General features: G+C 36.2%; 1 non-coding gene across 1 annotated transcript; it reads right to left on the bottom strand.

Moving 5' to 3' along the window:
* Positions 1-13,444: 13,444 nt before the first annotated feature.
* LOC112760832 (small nucleolar RNA R71) lies at positions 13,445-13,552 on the bottom strand. Its single transcript, XR_003181252.1, has one exon. It is a non-coding gene; the product is annotated as a small nucleolar RNA R71 (small nucleolar RNA).
* Between the last annotated feature and the right edge of the window lie 650 nt (positions 13,553-14,202).

Raw genomic sequence — 14,202 nt, 5'->3', positions numbered from 1 at the left:
TCCAATACTTGTATGCACATGCTAGAATCTTCTTTAATTCCTTGTTTGTTTATGATCATGATACTTTACTGCTTTAAGCTTTACAAAACTCAAGTTGGTAGTAATAATGGCATGGCAACATGTTACAAATCAAAATTCAAGCTATGCTTATTCATACCACACATGAATACAGAGAAGATAAAGACAATCATGCAAATTATAGTGCTGGAAACAAATGAGAGGAAAAGGAACTTTACAACCTTGCAATTCGTCTTCTCTATTGTTGTTCTTTTCATTCTATTCTTCCTTCTTCCCATACCAATACTCAAAATGCTTGCTCATCCTCAAGCAACAATTAGAACAATGGCTATGGGGCTAAGATGGATCATGAATGTCTTACATAATGAAATATTAGAAGCACATGTGTTTTAAGCAAGCAAGATTAAAGATATCAATCAAGGCACAAGAGACAGAGACATTTTGATTGCATAGATAAGAAGGTGTGCACAATACATTGCATAAAAGATAAGTGGCACACCAAACTTATTGTGACACTTTCACGTGGAATTGATGCAAGTATCTTGTAAGGATTAGAACCAAATTTTGTTGCATAGCAACACCAAACTTAGAATGCAACTACATGTCAATTTATTTGAAATAAAACTAAACGAAAGAAACTGATATATGTTAAATACAATCACCAAGCCAAGAATCTGTCATGAATAAAGCTCTCTTGGTAGTGTATTAACAAACACAGTAAATAAAAGAAAGCATTTAAAACAAGAAAATGACTAAAAACAAAGAGAAAACTAAAATTGTCTAACTAAAAGAAAGATAACAGTGCAAAGAACATTATGATTATGCAAACAAGTGGTGTTGCTGAATGATTTGCATAGAAAAATAAGTGGCACACCAAACTTAGAATTTTGGTGTGTCACTTTCATTTTTTGATTTGATGCAATCATCCAAAAAGATTGAAAACAATTTGTTGCAAGGCAACACCAAACTTAGAATATAACTATATGCCAATTTATTGAATTTAAACAAAGCAAAGAAAGAAAACAAAGAAGAGAAGAAATGTTACCTACGGTTGGGTTACCTCCCAACAAGTGCTCTTTTAGTGTCATTAGCTTGACATGTTGTTCTTCACTTTCTTCCTCTTCTTCCAGTTTGTTAAGAGGAATGACCTCAAAGGAGGAAAAGATTCAGCTAGTGTCCCTTGTCTTGGCCTTTCCTCAGCAAGCTTCCTTTTGCAAATGGCTTGATTGATCTTGCTTGCTGGATTGGGGACAGAATTGGTGTTCTTGCTAGTTGCCTTCACTTCTTTGGATTCAAGACTTGGTTGCTGTGTGATTATTGGAGTTTTGTATTCATCCAGGGCCTTTTGAATTGGTGGTTCCATGAGCTTTTCCTCTATGTTCTTCTCTGCTTCACTTGAGTTTGGAATTCTTTGGTTGACTTTCTCACTTTCTTGCTCTTCCACTTCCTCCCTTGCACTCAACATTTGACTTAATAGCTTTTTCATTGAGGAGGTTTGTTGATCTTCCTAAAATTTCTTCATCTCCTCTTCATATCTTTCAATCATGGATTCAATTGTTGAGCCGTTTTGTTTCAAGGAGGTTTGAGAGAGTTCTGAGTTTTCATGTTCCCTTGTCATCTCAAGTGGCTTTTGTGAATCTGCAAGATCCGGTTCAAATGTTTCCATCACCTCTTTTTTTTTTCAGTAAAAATCCACTTGACTCAGTAGCCTCTTCCTCTTGTTTTTCCTCCTTCTTTGTTGCACTCACCAATTGAGCTAGCTGCACTTCCATGTTTTTGAGGGAGTTTTCTTGTTCTTTCCAAACTTTCGTTGTCTTCTCCTCATATCTTTTGAGCATGGACTCAAGCTTTGAGAACCTTGAGTGGTTCATGGAAGTTTGTGTGGGTGGTGAGTTTTGAAAGGGGCTTTCTATTAAAGCATGGTCAAGTGATGATATCTTTGGATGAATATCATATGGAGCATTAGAATTCCCTTCCCAGCCACCATTAGAATCATGACTTGCATCATTTTGTGGTGGAAGGAAATGTCCCATATGGTTTTCTTGCTCATCTTGTGTCTCTGAAGCAAATCTCCATGGATTGGAGTGCTTAGAATTTGTATTTTCTTGGTGATATTCCAAGCCACCATTAGAAATTGATGATGCTGGCTAATATCCCATAAAATTTATTTGATCATAAGATGAGTTGAACTCCATTTAAATTTTGGAAAACACAACACCAAGGAAAATTGAAATTACTCATATCAGAGATGAGAATTTCTAAGTGAGGCAAAAACTCAAACACCTTGGTTTCAATTTAAAACAGAAAACAAAAATAAAGAAAATGCTTGATCTAGACTTCTCACCCACTTAATCATTGTTGATCTAAATCAATCCCGGGCAACGGCGCCAAAAACTTGATGGTGTTTTTTGTGGAAAAACGAATTTCCAAAACACCCAAAACTCACCGGCAAGTGTAACGGGTCGCATCAAGTAGTAAAACTCACTTAGAGTGAGGTCGATCCCACAGGGATTGATCGATCAAGCAACTTTAGTGGGTGATTAGTTTAGTCAAGCTAACATTGAAGTGAAATTGGGTGAAATGTAGCCAACAGAATGTAAATGACAAGAAAATTTAAAGTGCAGAAAGTAAATGTGCAGAAACTTAAAGAAAAAGAAAAGTAAATTGTAGAAACTTAAATGACCAGAAATGTAAATTGCATGAAAAGTAAAGGGGCTGGGGTGCTGGAAATTAAAGAGAAGCAGTAAACCAGTAACTTAGAGTAAGTGCAGAAAATGTAAATTTGCAGGAAATGTAAATCAAGCTCACAGTCAACATCAAATGTAAAATGCAGAGGAATCTAGTTGCAGGAAAAGTAAAAGGAATTTGGTGTTGGAAATTAAAACTTCAACCAGAAAGTGTAAATAGCAATCAATCAGAGAAATAAAAGATGCAATAGCTTGCAATAGATCTAAACAGAAAAGGGATGTTGCTTGAAAAATCCAAAACAACAAGAAACTCAACTCAATTGTAAAATAAAATTGAGGATCTCAGGGAATCAAAGAGACTAGAAAACAAGTCTAGATCTCAAGTCCTTCCTTGATCCAACTAAGAACAAGTGCAAAAGAAGTAGAAGAACAAATTGCAGAAGAAGTAAAGATGAAAACAGTAGAGAGATTTTAATTCCAAACCACAATTCCTTGAATTATGCAGACAAAATAAACAGAAAGAGATCTCAAGGTGAGATTGAAACAAAATTTCTTCAATTCTTCACCCAAGATCCAAGACAAGAATGAAAATTAAGAGAGAGCTTTCTAATGGAGCTGCCCTCCAATAATCTCTAATGGGGCTCCCCTAACAAAGATGAAAATAATGCCTTATATAGGCTTTTTACAAAATAAAATAAAATTGAAATGAAAAACAAATTAAATGAAAATCCTAATTCTAGCTTGTTCTTGTGCCTTTGAGTGATGATGTGGGCTTTGCTTGCTTTAGATTTGAGGAAGAGTGGATCTCGATGGCCTTGGTTCAATTGGTGAAGAATTGAATTAAATTAGATTTTTATTGAATTTTTGGCCCATGGGTGTTGCTCCCAGGGTAATGCTCTGCTCTTGTGGGGAGCGGAGCATTGGCTGCCTTGGTGTGTGTCTTGTGCGCCTTGCCTTGCCTCCCTGGTCCGTGTCATGCTCTTGTGTGATGCACTAAGGAGTAGCACTCTGCTATCCTTGTAAGCGGAGCATTGGTGCTTCCAAGGGAAGGTCCCAAGTTCAAATCCTTGTGGCTTCACTAGCAAACATTTTCCTTTGAATTTTTCTTGGAGAGAGCACGACAATGCTCTCCAAGGGAGCGGAGCATTATACTTTGGAGTGAGGCTCCAGCTTCGAACCTTGGTGGAAGTATTAGCTGATTTTTTTGCTTGTTTTTGGCCCTTAAAGATGCATTTCATTCGTGCCTCAATTTCATGCCAAATATGGATTGTTATACATCGTTGGAAAGCTCTGAATGTCAATTTTTCAATGCAACTAGAAGAACCTCAATCAGACATTTGTAGCTCAAGTTATAGCCCTTTGAAGGAGGCATGGTCATGCTGTGAGCGCCCAGATTTTAACTTAGCGAAAATTTTGCTTCCAATCTCATCTTTGGATCAGGATAAAGCTCCGCTCTTGGCAAGAGCGGAGCTTTGTGCTGATTGCCAATTTTCTTTGATTTGGTCATGGGCCACGCTTTTAAAAGCGTGGCCTAAGCCTCCAAAGTGTGCTCCAATTTCAAAGTGTGTCCCAAAGCTCTTTTTTTCCTTTTTAGCTTATTTTGTGCTTTTTGCTTCTTTTTCTTATTATTTCCTACAAAATTTATAAAATCAAAAGATCAAGGAAATATACCATTTAAGTACAAAAGCATTCATTATTCATGCACAAATCATCAATTTCTTATATGAATAAGCATAGAAAAATATGACATGGTGACATGTCATCAAGTGGAGCCTGCAAATTCGTTAGAAATACCTCCCCCTAAGATGCCATCATCCTTCATAACATTCAAGTGGGTAAAATTAATATCCCCTAGATTTCTGATTCCACTTGAATATGGGTTACTGGAGACGGATGGTCAACTTAGAGCTCTTTGTGGCATTAAGAGTAAGAGGAAGATGGTTAGTAGTTGGAGTTGTCAAACAAGGTTCAACATGGTTGCATACTCAAAGTTTAAATGCAAAGGTTGGTGTAAAGCTCAACTGAATGGGTCTAGAAAGTTGGTTGGCCGCTTTAGTAAGAATTCAGATTGCTTGCCACCCGGATGAAATCATGATGATCAACAAGAAGACGGGTGCAATAGCAAGGTTTGGGATCCTGGAATCTGTTTTGACATCCAACACCCCGGGAGCCGAAGAATCTGTTTGAAGCTGCTCAAAGGCTTTACGTGCCTAGTTTGGGATCCTGGAGGCCATTGAAATTAAAAACATTGGTGGAGATTCCTGGATGAGTTCAAGCACAAGCCACCATAATAGGAAGCTCACCAAATGTCCAACTTAAGGACTTTAACTAAAAGTGCTAGGTGGGAGACAACCCACTATGGTATGATCATTCCTTTTTCAATTTTATTTTGTTTTGTTTGTTTTTAATTTATTTTATTTTATTTTCATTGAACCTGAAATTATTTATTGCATCTACATTAGCATTGCATTCTGCATACTGCATATATAAAAAAAAAAAGCACGCACGCGACGCGGCAGCGTCGCTGACGCGTCCGCGTCACCAGTGCGTTTGGAAGAAAAGAAAAGTGAACAGAGAGTCACGTGAGAGCATGGCTGGAGGCGTGCCTATGGCACAAATTGATCCACACGACCGCGTCGCTGACGCGTCCGCATCATTTGCGAAAATGCTCCCACGCGTTCGCGTCACCCACGCGAACGCGTGCCCTGAAAATCGACGTAAAAAAGGTGTTTGGCAGCAAGTTTGGTTGGAATGGGGCTGGAACGGTGCTAGAAGCACGAGCCTTACCACGTGAACATGTTCCCCATGCGTCCGCGTCATATTGGAAATAAGGCCATCCACGCAATCACGTCAACCACGCGACTGCGTTACCAAAAAATTTGGTGAAAAGAGTTTTGAACCAAGAGTTGTGCGAACGCGAGGCTGCACTCGCACCAATCGCACAAATCAGGCCACACGATCGCGTGACCCACGCATCCGCGTCACCTGATCCTATCATGCACCACGCGACCACGTCACCCACGCGTTTGCGTCGCCTTCGCCGCACAACTTATCCAGATCAGCACCAATTATCTTCTCTTTTCTTCTCTAATCCTAATTTCTTCTATCTTTTCTTCTTTCTTTCTTACTTTATTTCTTTCACTTCTCATTCCTTTTCACCTTCATTCTATTTTACTTAATTTATTTGCATATTTCATTCATTGCATTTTAATTTTGTGCATATTTTTATTTTTCTTTTCTAAATTTATTATTTTACCATTGGTGTTAAATGTTCTTATTCAACTGTTGCATCTTTTCTTAAATTATTTTGGTGCTTAGTGACTTGTTTTACACTGTGGAATAATATTAATTATCTGCTAATGCCAATCTTTTATGATACTTGCACTTCATTTGCATTGACATGAACTTATATTGATATTTTCATTACCCACACTCCTTCTCTTTGTTGCAAATTTTGCACCACTGGTATGCCATGTGCTTCTATTGTTTTCTCACGTACATGTTGAAGCTTCCATGTAAATGAGACCCTTATTATCTGGCATTAACACCCATATTTTATTTATTTTCTATCTTTGTTTTTGGGTTACTTTTCTTCTTTTCCCTCTTCTTTCAGGATGGCTACCACGAAGGGAGAGGAAGAGCTTCTAAATGGGGAGACAAACAAGTCCATCAGCACAATCCTTGAAGAAAAGCATCAGTTGGAGAGACCCGTCCACTTGTACATCTTAGCATGTACCGAGGACGGTGCAATCTTTAAGTGTGGGGAGGTCGATACCGATCTCCATGGGTTAGCTACTTTCCTCTTTTCAACACCATTGTTTTATTTATTTTTTTTTTTGTTTGTTCATTATTGCATTTGCATGTTTAATTGCATGTTTGTTTGATTTTATGCATTTAGCTACTACTTGGTTGAGAAATAATAAGTTTCTTTTTAAAGACCCTATTTTTGAAAAATTTTCACTAATTTAAAACCAAAATTTTTGTGTTAAACTTACAAGAAGTTGTATTTGGAACATGGTTTTTGAGCCAAAGAACACACAACCTGTGAGATTTTGAGCTTATTTATATTGTTACATTATTTAACCATAATATTTATTCTTGTGTGTTCACTTCTCTATAATTGCAAATTTAGATTTTGTTCCATTCTATATGTCCAATATTTAATATATTTACATGCGTGCATATGATTGAGGCCATTATTTGTTATTAGCTCACTTATCCCAAATAAGCCTACCTTTTACATCACCATTGTTAGCCACTTTGAGCCTTTTTATCCCCATTTATTCTGTTCTATAACCACATCACTAGCCTTAAGCAGAAAAAAAACAATTAAATATCCCAATTGAATCTTTGGTTAGCTTAAGATAGGGGTTGTGTAGCAATTAAGTGTGGAGAAACTGTGGGAACATGGGTTAATAAGGGAATGTATCATGTTTCTAACTTATTTGAATATTGGGAATTTGGGAACCTGCTCATGAAAAACCAAGATAGAAAAATAATGAAAAATCCATGTGCATTGATAAGTTATGTTTGCTTTTATGATTCAAAAATAAATAATAAAAATAAAAAAAACAAAAAAAATATTTAATAAATAAGGGGACAAAATTACCCCAATGCTAAGTCAATAAAAAGATTAATGCACATGTGATAAAAATTAAAAGAAAAAAATTGGTACATGAGTATGGGAATTATACAAAAGTGGGAATTTTGGGTAGCTAGGCATGAATTAGAATTATATAGAGTATATGTATGTTAGGTGAAAGTTTAGGTTAATTAAAGATTCAATTTATAGCTCACTTAGCCATATATATATACCCTCACCCTTACCTTAGCCCCATTACAACCTTGAAAAGACCTCATGATGTTTGCATTGGTACATTAAATTTTTGTTGATTGGTTAGATGAAGCACAAAGTTTAGAAAGCATGATTAGAGAAGAGTAGAGTGAATTACCCTATACACTTGAGAGACTAGAGTGATATACACTACCAGTGAGGGTTCAATGCTTGATTCTATGTTTCCTGCTTTCATGAGCTATTTTCTTACAAGTTTACTTGTCTTTTATTATATAATTTGAATTAATGGAATTTGATTCATAGTTGTCTTGAAGAGCTTATTTACTCTTAACCAAGTAGATAGAAACATCTTAGCATGTAGTTGCATTCATATAGATAGGTTGCATTTCATACTTTCTACCATTCCTCTTCACCCTCTTATAGCTTCTCTTGAGCTTAGCATGAGGACATGCTAATATTTAAGTGTGGGGAGGTTGATAAACCACTATTTCATGGTTTATCTTGTGCTCAATTGAGTGGTTTTTATCAACTCTTTACCCACTTATTCATACTATTTGCATGGTTTTATATCTGCCTTCCTAATTATGTGCTTTGATTGAAAACATGCTTCTTTGGCCTTAAGTTCCCTATGTTTAAATCCTCTCTTATTACCATTAGAGGCGTTGATATGTGTGTTAAGTGATTCCAGAGATTACAGGGCAGGAATGCCTCAGAGGATGGAAGGAAAGCATGCAAAAGTGGGAGGAATACAAGAAGTTGGAGAAATTGCTAAGTTGTCCAGCCTGACCTCTTCGCACTCAAACAGCTATAACTTTAGCTACAGAGGTCCAAATGATACGGTTCTAATTGCGTTGGAAAGCTAACGTCTGGGGCTTCGATTTGATATATAATATGCCATGGTTGCCTTGACGCTAGGTGACACGAACGCGTGCTCCACGCAGATGCATCGCAGTTCCGAAAATCAGCGTGGCAGTTTTCTTCTCCAGCGATTTCTGGGCTGTTTTCGACCCAGTTTTCGGCCCAAGAAACACATATTAGAGGCTATAAAGTGGGAAAATCCATCCATTCATAAAGACAAGCTCATAATTCATAATTTTAGTTTTAGATGTAATTTTTAGAGAGAGAGGCTCTCTCCTCTCTCTTAGGATTTAGTTTTAGGATTTAGGATTATTTCTTCTTCATCACAGGTTCAATGTTCCTTTTATTTATTTTCTAGTTTTATTATATACTTTTAATTATTATTTATCTTTTCAATTTGGCTTATGCTACATTCATGTTATGATTTTCTTAATTAATATTATTTGAGGTATTTCAGATTTAAGATTGCTTTGCTTTATTTATATTGATGCTTTTAATTTAATTTAGATATTTTCTCCCTTTTGGCTTGGGTTAAGTAATTGGTAACGCTTGAGCTGTCAAATAAAGCAGTGGTTGAAATTGGGAGTTGCTCCAATAACTCTAGTCTTTCCTTAGGAATTGACTAGGAACTGAGGATTAAGCTAATTAATCCACTTGATTTACCTTCATAGTTAGAGGTTAACAAAGTGGGATTAAAATCCAATTCTCATCACAATTGATAAGGATAGGACTTCCAGTTCTAATATCTTGCCAAGAGTTTATTTTATTATTATTATTTTATTTTTCTTATCATTTAACATACTGGTTCCTTACTTTCAAAACCCCAATTTACAAGACTCATAACCAAAAATAAGAACATACTTCCCTGCAATTCCTTGAGAAGACGACCTGGGATTAAATTTTTCGGTTATCAATCTCAAAGGAGTTTGTTACTTGTGACAACCAAAACATTTGTAAGAAAGGACTTTTGTTGGTTTAGAACCTATACCTGCAACGAGGATTTATCTGCAAATTTCTAGACCACGCAAAAGTTCCTCTCTTCAGAGAGCAAAGAAGCATTGGGGCGTGCCACTTGAGTTCGTGGCGTGGCACGCCAAACAGAGGAACCATTCACTCACAAAGGGGCATGGCATACTAGACCCTGGGCGTGTGATGAGCGGATAATTTATACGCTTTTTGGCATTGTTTTTAGTATGTTTTTAGTAGGATCTAGTTACTTTTAGGGATGTTTTTATTAGTTTTTATGTTAAATTCACATTTCTGGACTTTACTATGAGTTTGTGTGTTTTTCTGTGATTTCAGGTATTTTCTGGCTGAAATTGAGGGAATTGAGCAAAAATCAGATTCAGAAGTTGAAGAAAGACTGTTGATGCTGTTGGATTCTGACCTCCCTGCACTCAAAGTGGATTTTCTGGAGCTACACAACTCCAAATGGCACGCTCTCAACGGCGTTGGAAAGTAGACATCCATGGCTTTCCAGCAATATATAATAGTCCATACTTTTCCCAAGTTTAGACGACGCAAAAGGGCATTGAACACCAGTTCTACGCTGCAGTCTGGAGTTAAACGCCAGAAACACGTCAGAAACCAGAGTTGAACGCCAAAAACACGTTACAACTTAGCGTTCAACTCCAAAAAAAGCCTCTGCACGTGTAAGCTTCAAGCTCAGCCCAAGCATACACCAAGTGGGCCACCGAAGTGGATTTATGCATCAATTACTTACTTCTGTAAACCCTAGTAACTAGTTTAGTATAAATAGGACTTTTTACTATTGTATTAGACATCTTCGAATCATTTAAAGTCTTGGTTACTCCGGTTCCCCTCTGGGGCTGAGACCAATGAACTCCATTATCACTTATGTATTTTCAACGGTAGAGTTTCTGCACTCCATAGATTAAGGTGTGGAGCTCTGCTGTTCCTCATGATTTAATGCAAAGTACTACTGTTTTATATTTAATTCAACTTATTCCGCTTCTAAGATATCCATTTGCAACCAAGAACATGATGAATGTGATGATTATGTGACGCTCATCATCTTTCTCACTTATGAACGCATGCCTGACAAACACTTCTGTTCTACATGCAAACAAGCTAAACCGAGTCCGAGATATTATAATCATCGTGGTATAAGTTAGAACCCATGGATGGCCATTCCTGAGATCCAGAAAGTCTAAACCTTGTCTGTGGTATTCCGAGTAGGATCTGGGAAGGGATGGCTGTGACGAACTTCAAACTCGCGAGTGCTGGGCGTAGTGACAGACGCAAAAGGAGGGTGAACCCTATTCCAGTATGATCGAGAACCTCCAGATGATTAGCTGTGCCGTGATAGAGTATTTGGACCTTTTTCACAGAGAGAATGGGATGTAGCCATTGACAACGGTGATGCCCTATATAAAGCTTGCCATGGAAAGGAATAGGAAGGATTGGATGAAGACAGCAGGAAAGCAGAGGTTCAGAGGAACGAAAGCATTTCTATACACTTATCTAAAATTCTAACCAATGAATTACATAAGTATTTCTATCTTTATTTTCTGTTTATTTATTATTATTATTCAAAAACTCCATAACCATTTGATATCCGCCTGACTGAGATTTACAAGATGACCATAGCTTGCTTCATACCAACAATCTCCGTGGGATCGACCGTTACTCACGTAAGGTTTTATTACTTGGACGACCCAGTGTACTTGCTGGTTAGTTGTATCGAAGTTATGATAAATTATGAATTAAGATTAAAGCACCAAGTTTTTTGGAGCCATTATCAGGGATCACAATTTTGTGCACCAAGTTTTTGGCGCCGTTGCCGGGGATTGTTCGAGTTTGGACGACTGACGGTTCATCGTGTTGCTCAGATTGGGTAATTTTCTTCTTATTTTATTTTCAAAAAGTTTTCAAAAATTTTTCAAAAATATTTTCTTCTTTTTATTTTTCCCAATTAATTTTCAAAAAATATATATATATATATTTTTCTTCAGAATTTTTAAGAATGAATTCTAGTGTTTCATGAAGCATGTAGAAGCCTGGCTGGCTGTAGAGCCACGTCTAAATTCATTTGGACTGAGGCTCCCAAGTCATCATTACAAGAGCAAGCTAGTTGTTGCTAATCAAATTTGTTATTGTATGACTCATTTGTATCTTCTAAAGCTGGGATTGGATCCTCTCCAGTGGAAAAAAACTGGATGGTATCCAGTGGAAGATCTCACCCTTCATTGCATTCTCTCTCTTATTTATTTCTGGTCCCATTTGTAAAATTAAAGGTGGGAGATTACACTTTATTCTCTCCAGTGACAAAAAAAATGGAGAGGATCCATTTTTTCTAAAGCTTGGCTTGCTATTAAGCCATGTCTAACCCTCAGATTGGAGCTTTAGACTAAGAGTGCAAGATTTCTGGAATTCATATTAAAAATTTTGGAATCTTTATTTTTATTTTTCACATTAATTTTCGAAAAAAATAAAAAAAATTTATAAAATCATAAAAATCAAAAAAATTTTATGTTGTTTGTTTGAGTCTTGAGTCAATTTTTAAGTTTGGTATCAATTGCATTTTTTCTAAAAATTCTTTATGCATTTTTTCGAAAATTCATGCATTCATAGTGTTCTTAATGATCTTCAAGTTGTTCTTGGCCAGTCTTCTTGTTTGATCTTCATATTTTCTTGTTTTGTGTCTTATGTTGTTTTTCATATGCATTCTTGCATTCATAGTGTCTATACATGAAAAATTTCTAAGTTTGGTGTCTTGCATGTTTTCTTTTCTTGAAAATTTTTTTCAAAAATAAGTTCTTGATGTTCATCTTGACATTCATAGTGTTCTTGGTGTTCATCTTGACATTCATAATGTTCTTGCATGCATCACATGTTTAGATCCAAAATTTTCATGCATTGCATCATTTTTCATGTTTTTCTCTCTCATCTTTAAAAATTCAAAAATAAAAAAATATCTTTCCTTTTTTCTCTCATAAATTTCGAAAATTTGGATTGACTTTTTCAAAAATTTTTAAAATTCAATTGTTTCTTATGAGTCAAATCAAATTTTCAATTTAAAAATCTTATCTTTTTCAAAATCTTTTTCAAAAATAAAATCTTTTTCATTTTTCTTATTTATTTTCTTATCTTTTAAAAATTGATTTTCAAAATTTGTTTCAACTAACTAATTAACTTTTTGTTTGTTTCTTATCTCTGTCAAAACTACCTAACTAACTATCCCTCTCTAATTTTCGAAAATACCTCCCTCTTTTTCAAAAAATCTTTTTAATTAATTAATTGTTTCAATTTTTAATTTTAATTTTAATTTTATCTTAATTTTCGAAAATCATTAACACTTTTTCAAAATTAATTTTCGAAATTCCCTCTCCCTCATCTTCTTCTATTTATTTATTTATTTACTAACACTTCTCCTCATCTCATATCTCTGCTCCCCTCACCCTTGTGTTTGGATTCTCCTCCCTTCTCTTTCTTTACATTACATTCTTTTCTTCTTCTACTCACACAAAGGAATCTCTATACTGTGACATAGAGGATTCCATATTTTCTTTGTTATTCCCTTCTTTGTCATATGAGCAGGAGCAAGGACAAGAACATTCTTGTTGAAGCAGATCCTGAACCTGAAAGGACTCTGAAAAGGAAACTAAGAGAAGCTAAAATACAACAATCCAGAGACAACCTTACAAGAATTTTCGAACAAGAAGAGGATATGGCAGCCGAAAATAATAATAATGCAAGGAGGATGCTTGGTGACTTTACTGCACCTAATTCCAATTTACATGGAAGAAGCATCTCCATCCCTACCATTGGAGCAAACAATTTTGAGCTTAAACCTCAATTAGTTTCTCTGATGCAACAAAACTGCAAGTTTCATGGACTTCCATCTGAAGATCCCTTTCAGTTCTTAACTGAATTCTTGCAGATATGTGACACTATTAAGACTAATGGAGTAGATCCTGAAGTCTACAAGCTCATGCTTTTCCCATTTGCTGTAAGAGACAGAGCTAGGATATGGTTGGACTCTCAACCTAAGGATAGCCTGAACTCTTGGGATAAGCTGGTCAAGGCTTTCTTAGCCAAGTTCTTTCCTCCTCAAAAACTGAGTAAGCTTAGAGTGGATGTTCAAACCTTCAGACAGAAAGAAGGTGAATCCCTCTATGAAGCTTGGGAGAGATACAAGCAACTGACCAAAAAGTGTCCTTCTGACATGCTTTCAGAATGGACCATCCTGGATATATTCTCTGATGGTCTGTCTGAATTAGCTAAGATGTCATTGGATACTTCTGCAGGTGGATCCATTCACCTAAAGAAAATGCCTGCAGAAGCTCAAGAACTCATTGACATGGTTGCTAATAACCAGTTCATGTACACTTCTGAGAGGAATCCTGTGAGTAATGGGACACCTCAGAAGAAGGGAGTTCTTGAAATTGATACTCTGAATGCCATATTGGCTCAGAATAAAATATTGATTCAGCAAGTCAATATGATTTCTCAGAGTCTGAAGGGAATGCAAGCTGCATCCAACAATACTCAAGAGGCATCTTCTGAAGAAGAAGCTTATGATCCTGAGAACCCTACAATAGCAGAGGAGAATTACATGGGTGAACCTTATGGAAACACTTATAATCCCTCATGGAGAAATCACCCAAATCTCTCATGGAAGGATAGAACAAAAGCCTCAACAAGGCTTTAATAATGGTGGAAGAAACAGGTTTAGCAATAGCAAGTCTTTTCCATCATCCACTCAGTAACAGACAAAGAACTCTGAACAAAATACCTCTAATTTAGCAAACTTAGTCTCTGATCTATCTATGGCCACTCTGAGTTTCATGAATGAAATAAGGTCCTCCATTAGAAATTTGG

This window comes from Arachis hypogaea, chromosome 16 (assembly GCF_003086295.3).
Source record: "Arachis hypogaea cultivar Tifrunner chromosome 16, arahy.Tifrunner.gnm2.J5K5, whole genome shotgun sequence".
Classification (NCBI taxonomy): domain Eukaryota; kingdom Viridiplantae; phylum Streptophyta; class Magnoliopsida; order Fabales; family Fabaceae; genus Arachis; species Arachis hypogaea.
This window is presented reverse-complemented; position numbering and strand designations above follow the sequence as displayed.